General features: G+C 40.3%; 1 pseudogene; it reads right to left on the bottom strand.

The window, feature by feature from the left end:
• LOC102254521 overlaps positions 1-200 on the bottom strand; it is a 17678-nt pseudogene extending 17478 nt beyond the window's left edge.
• Between the last annotated feature and the right edge of the window lie 10970 nt (positions 201-11170).

Below are 11170 nucleotides of genomic sequence, written 5' to 3'. Positions count from 1 at the left end.
CCAAAGTGGTTCTCCAGGAAGTGACAGGATGAGGGTCTCTGTGTGGGCAGAACCCAGGGCACACAGATCCACAAGGGCCTGGTTTAGGTTCCTCTCCAAGGCCAGGGGGGCTTCCTCAGCATCCTGAGTTTGTTCCACTCACCTTGGGAAGCCTTCAGCACGTCCTGAACGAGAATGCAGCCACCGCGCTGGTTCTGCATCTTTAGCAGATGCCCTGTGCCCTCAAGCTTCTTCTCCCCCAACTCCCTGAAGAAGTGGCCCCCGTCCTCCAGAGCCACATCGTTGCGGTGAAAATAGAAGCCCAGAGAGAGGTAGGTGTGGGAGCCCGCTGATGCAGGCTGGCCAGGCAGTTGACTGCAGCCTCCACCTCGGTGGAATAATGCTGACGAATATAGGAGCTCATGGTTGTTTGGCAATAAGGAGTTAAGGTAGAAGAAAAAACCCGGTGTGTTGGCTGGTTCGGAGGTGGTTCTGAAGGTGGTGATTGGATAAGATGCTGGAGGGTGGTAGGAGGCTGGAAGAAGGGGTGTCCCTGGGTCTGTTCCATCCAAACACTATTGAAGCAAGAGACAGATCTGGGACCTCTGAGGGCACTATTCAGAACTCTTTCTATATTATAGATATGTCCTTTGTCGGATATATATGTCCTTTTCAAATATTTTCTCCCATTTTGTTGGCTGTCTTTCCACTTTCTTGATGGTGTTCTTTGATGTACATAGCCTTCTGAAACTTTCTAAGTCAATAAACTTGGATAAAACAACATTATTCAATTAGAAACATGGAACATTAGTACGTGAATTTTAACTAATTTCAACCTCTGTAGTAGTACTCAACAGTATGAGTACTTGTATTATGTTATTGATCCATTCTTTTGTCGATGGAAATTTGGGCTATTTCCAGTATTAGTGTATGACAAACAATGCCAACACGAATGTTCTTGTCCATGTCTCCTGAGGCATGTGTTTATTGGGTAAATACCTAGGAGCAGAATACCCAGGTATTCTTAGCACCTGAAAGTAAGCCTTTAGGTATTAGATATCATCAAATTAATTTTTTTCTTACCAGTAGTGTATTAGAAATTTCAATGTGAGACATCTTTGCTAATACTTGGTACTGTTTGACATTTAAATTGTAGGTATTGGGATGTGAAATTGAATCTCAAAACTGTGTTAAAATGTGGCCTTATTAACCGTGAGGGACAGATAAGTTGCTGGTGTTGTTTTGTTCTTTGTGAGACAGAGTGAGGAAATTGTGGCAATAATGTGTTCTTGAGTACTGATAGCTCTGGAGACCCTCATATAAATAGAACAATATTAATAACTGTATAGAATGTTTGTATGCTTCCTCTGCACAGTCTTAGTTGGCTGTGTTATATCACAATTATTTAATGTGGAGCATATATTAAATCTGCAATAGGAAGTTTTGCTATTGATTAACGTAAAGTTTTAGAACTTATTAGTATAAGCTGTTGTCAAATTCTTTAGTCCCTGGAAGTCCTGTAAAAGCAGAATGCATGCCATTCCCATTCTTTGTCCCCAGTCTTCACTTAGTCTTGTTAATAATGCCAATTTCTTCAACATTTTTTCATGTAGTTCAATTTAACACTTTAGACTTTTAGGAGTTAATGTTTTAAAAGTCAGTGTTTTCTGTACTACATGTTATACATATGTAATTTTGCTTTTAAAGCGTTCAAAATTAACCCCACTTTCAAGGCAAATATTAAATAAATGAGACCATTGTGGTGTTACTCTTTGAAATTTTTAGTAGAGTGAAATTCCTGTATTCTAGATATCTCATTAAAATTATACTTCAATCAATATAATAAAATATTTATGCAAAGAAGAAACTTAATGGCAAGTACAGGTTTCATTTGTCCTTATTGGAGTTTGGTTTAAAAGGAGACTAAGTAGAAGTTTCTTTTTGGATTGTGAGAGCTCTAAAATTTGAATAGTTCATAGCAGCACAATTCACCATAGCTAAGATTTGGAAACAGCCTAAGCACCCATCAACATGAGTGGATTTTAAAAAACTGTGGTACATCTACACAATGGAATACTACGTGGCGGTAAAAAAGAAGGAATTCTTACCATTTGCAACAGCATGGATGGAACTGGAGAGCATTATGCTAGGTGAAATAAGCCAGTAAGAGAAAGATAAATATCACATGATCTCACTCATTTGTGGAATATAATGATAAACATAAACTGATGAACAAAAACAGATCCAGAGACAGAGAAGCATCAATCAGACTATCAAACTTCAGAGAGAAGGTAGGGGAGGGTGGGGGTAAGGGGTAGAGATCAACCAAAGGACTTATATGCTAGCATATAGGCCTAACCAATGGACACAGACAACAGGGGATGAGGGCATGAGTAGGGAGGGATGGGGGGTAATGTGGGGATATGGACACATATGTAATAACTTAATCAATAAAAAAATTTTAAAAAATTGAATAATATTTTTTAACTGAATATCTCATATGCATAGGTAAGCAAGCAAACAAAAAACTAGTAATAAAGTTAGGATTCTAATGGGGAAAGCTTATAAATGTTGTAATCCTTAATTTCCACAAAATCCTTTTTTAAAGTGCATTTGAACAGATGGGCTCTCTTACACAAGGTTTAAGGTAAGCTCAGCCTCTCACACATATTCATGATACCATTCACTGCTCACCAGAAACCTAGGAGGAAGGCACTACCTCACTCATCTTGGCTTTAGCCATCTGTCAGAATCTTCCACAGATTTAGATGGTGAGATTAGCTTAGGCTCTGAAAAGAAACCAAACTTTAGAGTCTTTGGACATTTCCCTCCAGCAAGTTTTCAAAAGCCAAGAAAGTTCAAGAGTTTAATTAGAGATAGTTGGTCCATTCAGCTATAGTACTATGGAGCATTATCCTTCAGAGTGCAAGGTAAAGTCAGGAAATCCTGAGATGTTCTGTCTAAATTCTACTTCACCAAAGTGGTGAAAGATTAACGTTCAGTCTCAAAGTTATTTTTCATTGAAAATTGGGTAGACTCCAGTTAGCACCAGATTTTCTTGGCCAGACTCGCTCATCTCTCTGGGCAGAGCTCGGAGCTCAGCTCTCTGTGTAGTTGGTGGAACCTCGCCCCTGGAAGCTCTTTAAATGAAGAGATGGGGGGTGTGGAGCAGAGAGTCTTGTTCCTAAGCCAGTGAACGTTCAACAGTTTCATAGACTTTGCATCAAAATCGCTGCGATGTGCTGTTGGTAGACATGGCACCATCACACCACAAGGGACCAGAAAAATGGAAATGTCCTATTTCCTAGGCCCTGCAGGTGTTCAGGTTCTGCTGATGTCTTCTGCCTCTTAAGTAGCTATTATGAAAGTAAGGAGATACCTGGGTTCGATATCTTTTAGCGTGGTAGCTTTATCACACATTAGCTCTGTGTTTCTTAAGTTCTCAGTGTGTTTCCTCATCTGTAAATTGGGGATCATAATAGTACTATCCCACAGGGCTAATGGGAGGATTAAATGAAATGTAAAGTGCAAGAATCATGTCTGGAAAATAGAATAGTCTCAATAAATATTAAAGAGGACTGTGATTATAATATTACTAATAACACATGGTATATTCAGAGGAAAATAAATTAATTCTTGATGTACTCAAAAAATTACTTGGATAAATCTTTAAACTTTTTACAAATTATTAGGTCCGTTCAATTAGATACAGAATCAACGTAGGTCTTCTCAATGCCATGGTCAAATTAAACTTAAAAATAAAGAATAATAACTTTACATGCCATGTAAAAATGTAACTTTAATAGATGGTCTTGAAAATCTGAATAGTTCTTCTGGTTTCAGGACATATATATCAAAACAGAAAAAGTCTGTGCGTTCATTTTAATATTAAAAATCAAGAAGCATATATTACATGGCAAATATGTTTAAGTATAAAATTCAGTTTAAAATAAAAAGCCACAAAATTTTATTTTACTGAATAAATACTACAAAGGAAGTTCATCTTTAATCAATCTGAATTTCTAACTTCCTTGCTATGTTTTTACTCACGAAATTAAGAAATGGCCAGGTCAACATGTAATAAATCAGATTTTCAACAACTTACAATTAACTTTTCACTAATTTTTATTATTAACAAACAGAAGTAAGAACAGACACATATACAATCACCCCAAATTAAACCCAAATTAAAATCTGTTTAGATAGTGCTGTTTCAGATCATGTAGCAAATCTAAGTTTTATCTAAACAAATAATTCTCGATAGTGTGTTACATAATTATGATCCTTCACCAAAACTTACATTGTTCATGAGCAAGTGACTTTTCAAAAGTGGCTCATGAATGTTTTCTTAAGTAAATTATAACGATAAATCAGCAGTAATATCTTAAATAAATATCTTCTAACATTTTCCCTTGATTTCCATGCCCAAGGTGAACAATTTATTTCAGGAGGAGTATTTCTGCTGACAGGAAAGTTAGAAAAAAATCGTCTAGCTGAAGATGATTTCCTGATAATCACGGAATCTTTGAAAGCTTGGCTCTAGACATCACTAGATGACGGTTTAACCTTGGGGTCCCCTCACTGGGAGGAAACCCTGGTGAGAAGGGAGCCTCCTCGTTACTGGAGGGCATGCCTGCCAACAGAGACCATTTTGGAAGAGGGAAATTTAAATAGAAGCATCAATGGCCACCGACAAATTTCAGGAAATAGCAGTCAGGGGAGTCTCCAAGGTTGTCAGATTTTGGGTTTTCTTTTTTTCTTTTTGATTAGGGAGGTGAGATGAAAAAGCAGGAACTATGCTTAGTCCTTTATGAAACAGAAACATTTGCTAGTCTGACTAATGGAAAAACACCATGCCTCAAAAGTTTCCCCGGAGTAATGACTATTGTGATTTGGCTAGGTTTTTAAAAAATAAAACCTTTACATCTAGAAAAGACTACAGATCACAAATATATAGCTAGGCACTGGGAACACGGTGCTGAATGACACATGGCCTTGTCCCCAAGGGGCTGGCAGTCAGGGGTGGAGACAGACACTTAAATAGAGAATTCCACTTCAGTGGGTTGAGTACTATGGGGATCTTGGGGGTGGAGGGTTGCTTCTGAGCTGGTTTTAGGAACCTGAGTCATGAAAGATGAAGAGAAACTTGTAAAACATGGCCGAGAGGGGAGGATGCTGTCCCAAAGACAGAAAAACAAAAGGAGCTGGAGGCAGAGGGGACCGAGACACAGCCTTGGAAGGGACAGAGTATGCTCTGCCTTTGGGGAGCCCTAAAAGAATTCAGTTCAGTATAAAGTATAAAGCTTGGAGATGGTGGGAGAGAGACAAAAAGGTGAGAATACTGGGTAAGGGAGGAGGGGTCAACCTTGCATGTGTGCTAAGGAATTTAAAGCCTCCTCTGCCGGGCCTGAGATTTGGGTTTACAAGAAAGACAGGTTAGAGACTCAGGCTGAGAGGGGCTGGAGCCTGACCCAGGGTGCTGGGGAGCAGTGCCCGAGGGAGGTGGACAGGACAGTGGTAAATGGTCAGAGTGGGTAGTGATGAGAGCAAGAGCAGTGGAGGATGTGACCTGGGTCTCCCCAGAGGGGATGATGGTGCCATCTTCAAGGGTAGGCAAGAAGTCCAGTCTTTGACGACAAATGGCACCTAGCTCTTGTCAGCCCTGGGAGCATTCCTGAGCTACCTGTGCCTCAGATTCTTCATCTAAAAATGAGGATAATAATAACAGAACCTCGCAGTGTGGCTTTATTGTATGGATTAAATAAAATAACACATGCAAAGCGCTCAGAGCAATGCCTGGAGCTCAATATGCACTCATTGTTATGGTTAGGGACACAAGAAGATAGTCTTGGGGGAGAAAGAAGGCTTAGGAGGAACAGAAAGTCTAATTCTGTTTCAAATACAAGAGGCTTCCTCAAGGCTAGGAGAACCCATTTTGGCCACTTTGTTAGAAAAAGGTGAGCTTATCCATGGAGGGTTGCCTAGCTGGCTGCTAGCTGTGCAGACCCAGAGCAACTCTCTTCTGAGCAGTTTTATAAAATCTGGGACATGTGGGACCATCGACCCCACACTTGCTTCAGAGCTGGGCAAAAGAAATGTAAGTGAGCATGCTAATGCCCCGATTCCTGGAGGCTGTTCAGACTACAATGTCTGAGACTACTACATCCGGTGAGAATGTGATATGAGCAGTTGCTGTTTTTTTTTTTTACCATAACTGCCACCAACATATCTGATGTTTTTTCTCAATGTCTATTCCTTTTTACCATAACTGCCACCAACATATCTGATGTTTTTTTCTCAATATCTATTCCTTCTAAGTCAGTGGTTCTCAACCTTCTGGCCCTTTAAATACAGTTCCTCATGTTGTGACCCAACCATAAAATTATTTTCGTTGCTACTTCATAACTGTAATGTTGCTACTGTTATGAATCATAATGTAAATATCTGATATGCGGGATGATCTTAGGTGACCCCTGTGAAAGGGTCTTTCGACCGCCAAAGAGGTCTCGACCCACAGGTTGAGAACCGCTGTTCTAAGTCTTTTCATGGCACCAATAAATAATAAATTTTTAGTGGGTACTTTTAGAAGTATATGCACCCTAAATGGGAAATTGACAACCAAGACATTTTCAGATCAGCTTGCACCTCCTCTCACTCACCAAAATAATTGAGCTTTACAAGTTAGGATGACTGAGGGTTTCACTAAGCCCTCTCCTAGGCACTCACCGCCATTCATTACAGACTCTGGAACCTGGTTCTTCATCTTTATCCTTACATTTGTCTTCATTCTAGACATATCCGACTCTGCGACCTCTTAACTCCTTAACCCAATGACCTTATTCTCTGCTGGGCCACCGCTTCCCGTTCTCACGGTGCAGAATGTGAAGTCTGAAATATGTTATCTCTTGAAACTGCTCCACCTCCAAAATCACAAATTCAGACATCCTCCTTGCTGGCCACCAAGCCAGTCACTGCAGCTTCTTGTGCAAAGATTCCCACCACAGCTATCCTTCTACCTCTGGTGACTTCTGTACCCCCCTCCCACTTCCTCCCTATTCACAGGCTCCTCCTCCATGAACTTTCCTAATATTGAAGTTGGATTCTGGGGCCCATCCCGCCAACCACTTGCTTCCAAGCACTCTAAGCTCAGGCACACTCCTTTTGTTGCACTTGCCTGGCAAACTCGAATCTGAATGAACTCTACTCACTCTCTGTTCTTGCACCAGGCAGCTGGGCACTGCTGGAGGGAAGTTCCCCAGCTGGGAAGTTGGTATCACTATCCACTTTTGATCACCAGGCACATAGGAGACTCCCTTTTTCTGACACCCTCACTGTACCTCTGATCTGCTTATTCTCCAGCCCTCTGCAAAAGCTTTTCAAACATTTTCTATCTCCTTCAAGCTCATATATGTCCCACCTCTTCCCCAATGACTTTGCTTCCTATTTCAGAAAAAAAAACCACACACACACACACACACACACGTGTGCACACAGAAACACCAGGCAAGACCTCCCTTGATTTCTTGTCACCAAATCTCCACCACCACCTGCATCTGCCCTAGTTTTCCTTTCTTGAGACAGTGGAGTGGCTGATCCCTCTTTTAAAAAGGTTTGTTTTCTATCCTGCTTTGAACCTGAAGATAATGAGAAGTAGCTTATGGTTCCAGCAATGTGGGGGTCATTAGTGACCCTAATAAACACCATATTGAAGGGAGATGAAAAGGAACGATAAGGAAAGCAACCAGACAGCTGTAGACAACTCATTTGAGAAATCTGATTATGAAGGGAGGTGATTCCTTACTGCTTTCTCCCAAACCTTAGGCTACCACTTACTGCTTTCATCTTTCCCTTCTACCTTTCTACCCATTCCCGCTGCCCTTCAATATACAAAGATCTCTGTCATCTTAACAATAACAGCAACAGCTAGACAAGCAACACACAACGCCCCCCCCACCCCCCGCCCCCTGCCTTCAACCTTGTATCCGTTAGCCATTGGACTTAGTTACTTCCATTCATAATCAGATTTTTCCAGTGGGTTGTCTATAGCTTTCTTGTTGCTTTTCCACCGTCTATTTCCTTCAAATCTCATTCCAATATGGCTCTTATTAGAGTCACCAATAACTTCCAGATTGCTGGAACCATACGCCACCTCTCAGTCTCCTGGGGTGTTTCCCGGAGGCAGTCCTCATGGCAGAGGCTTGCAGGTTTGGGAAAGTAACTTCCAAAGAAGACGATATGATCAGTTTAACAAATCAACTCCACATTTACCAACTCCATACTGTGTGAGGCACCAGTTAAATGATGGGACTTCATAGTTGCACAAGACACAGTTCTGTTCTCAAGGACCTACAGGCTAGCACAGTAAAAAAAAGATACGGTGATGCACCCAGCTACAAGCAGTAAGTGAAGCCAATGGGGCCCAAGGAGCATAAAGGAAGAAGAGAAGATTAACCTTCTCTATAGTGGTCAGGAAAGGCGACGCCTAAACTGGGGTTTAAATGGTGAATTGGAGTGGCTGAAGTGGGAGGGGGGGCGAGCATTCTCCAGACAGTGAAAACACGTGGCAGTGGGGATCCTATTGCAGGAGTGATACACAGGGAACCTCATGTGATGTGGGGCTGCAAAGTTGGGGTGGAAGTGGTGATGGACAGGGAAGGGCAGTATCTAATTCATAAGGATATCAAGAGGTTTAAATGAGTTCATATATATAATGCTCTTAACTCTTCATAATACAATGAATAATAACTGTTCATAATTATCACTTATAGTAGGTACAATGAACAATTATTTTTAATAATTTAAATTATGATTGAAAGCATGCTAGATACCAGCCTAGGAAATTAGTAGCAACCATCCATAGAGCTAAACATTATGATATTGCAAAGTCCAGATAGCTTTTCTTCCGAGTTTAAAGTATGATTGGATAATTCATGCGCAAACCAGTATGTCTGCATGGAATTATGTTCTAGAAGACCAAAGAAAGAAATTACTGCTCTAGGTGTGCACTCTGGAGGGTTCACATGACATTCTCCCCATATCTTTTCTTTATTGTAATCTCAGCTTTCAGATTTACTGTTCAGCCAGTCCAAAGAGCATGTGTTTTTGTATTCTGAAAAACTGTACTAACCAACGGTGTACAACAACAGAAACTGGTTGCAAAGCTTTCACTTTTAAAGAGTTTCCAAGCACCCTGCCCTTTTCCTAAAGGACTCTTTTCCCTTTTATGGATGAGCACCAGGCTCCAAGACAGTGTAAATAGAACTTCCTGTTCCAGGGAAGTGCTGGCTCCTGCAGGAGCCCAGGGGTCCTTTGGGAAAAGTTGATAGGAACTATGAGCTGGATGTGACCTGAGGCCCAGGAGTAAGCTGAGCCAGCAGGGAGGGAAACACATTTAACAGCCCCTTTGTGCAGACTGAGGTCCCAGAAGCACTTCTGGGAAAGTAAGTCTGGTGCCATACACACAGTCCTTGCGAAGAATGGCAGGGAAACAGGCTGGGCTGGAGAAGGATGTTCCCAGATGAAACGCCCAAATCTTGGACCTGGCTGCCCTGAAGAACCAAGAGATGTCTTGAATTCCCACAATTTGGGAATCCTGTGCTTCACATGAGTGGAAATTTTAAAATCAAAAAAACAAGTGGCTCCTGCACAACTTAAGCCTGGTCCAATAGCAAATATATTTTAGGGTGCCGACTGCCTACACACTAAGGACATGAAAATTAAAACCTATTGTCCTTCTTTATTGACCATAATATTTTCACATACTTTTAATCGATAATATTTAAAGTGTTATTTCTTTGTGGTTGAGTTGATGTGTCATTTGTTCGGATAATTGTGATCTTTGACTTTTGTGTGCTTCACAATCTCATCAACAGTGGCAAGACAATAAACCAAAATAAGCATAACCGATCCTTTTACACTTACTCATAATGATATTATAACAATTACAAACATTAATTTGATGATAACTAACATTTACTGAGCATTTGCCACCTGCTAAGCAGTGAATTAAGTCACTCAATAGTTTCCATCAGTAAAAAAATTATTTGATCATGAACTGACAAATCTATTTGCCAATTTGATATTAAGTATGCAATTATACCACCATAATATTATATTATGTGTAGTTATAAAGCATAAACAAACATACAAATTAAAAGGGTGATATGACTAAACAAATAGAAGTTCTTGTATTTTCTTTTTGCATCATAGTAGTTTGTCTACTAATGGAGTATGGGGACCTCAGTTTGGAAACTATTCTGAAAACACTGTATAAACTGTTATTAAAGATAGCAACTGATGTGTACAGAGGTAAAAACAAAAACAAAAACAAAAAACAACCTTGCCCAGTGTCACCAGAGTGTCACTGTGGGACAGGCTATTGGCTTCGGTGACCTCCCTGTGACCTCAGGACCGCTCTCACTCCCCCTGCACTTCCAGGAAGCTGTACCATCCTGCTAGTATATTCATATTTCTGGTCCTTCTTAATCCGAATAAGCATGTACTTAAATAAGATGTCAAGATGAGTTCTAGTCTTAACATCTGAGATCTTTAAAACAAATTGAATCAAACTTTTAACTTCATCTTTGGGTCATATATAAGAATTTCAGAATAGCCGAAACCGGTTTGGCTCAGTGGATAGAGCATCGGTCTGCGGCTGAGGGGTCCACTTCATCTTTGGGTCATATATAAGAATTTCAGAATAAATTGAGATTTCTTCATCTGAAGGTGTTTCTCTCTTAACCAAGAAATGAAGCCCGTGTTAACAGGATGGCAGTAGAGTAGAAGGATGTTACAGTCACTTCCTCCAAGGACCAAACTGGAATTACAACTAAAGTAAAGAGCAAGCAACCTGAATAACCACCAAAAGATTAGCTGAAGAGAAGTCTTATAACCAAGTATTTACAGAAGAAGCCACATCAAAACTGGTCTTGAACATTTCTCATAGCAATATTTTTTCTGATATATCACTTCTGGCAAGGGAAACAAGAGAAAATAATAAACAAATTGGGACTATATCAAACTGAAAAGTTTGTGCACAGCAAAAGAAACCATCAACAAAATGAAAAGACAGCCCACTGAATGGGAGAACATGTTTGCTAATGATACATCTGACAAGGGGTTAATACCCAAAATTTATAAAGAATGTATACTGCTTAACACCAAAAAACAAACAATCCAATTTTAAAATGAG

Source organism: Myotis brandtii, unplaced genomic scaffold (assembly GCF_000412655.1).
Source record: "Myotis brandtii unplaced genomic scaffold, ASM41265v1 scaffold1102, whole genome shotgun sequence".
Classification (NCBI taxonomy): Eukaryota; Metazoa; Chordata; class Mammalia; order Chiroptera; family Vespertilionidae; genus Myotis; species Myotis brandtii.
The sequence above is the reverse complement of the archived record's forward strand: the minus strand, read 5'-3'. Positions and strand labels throughout refer to the sequence as shown.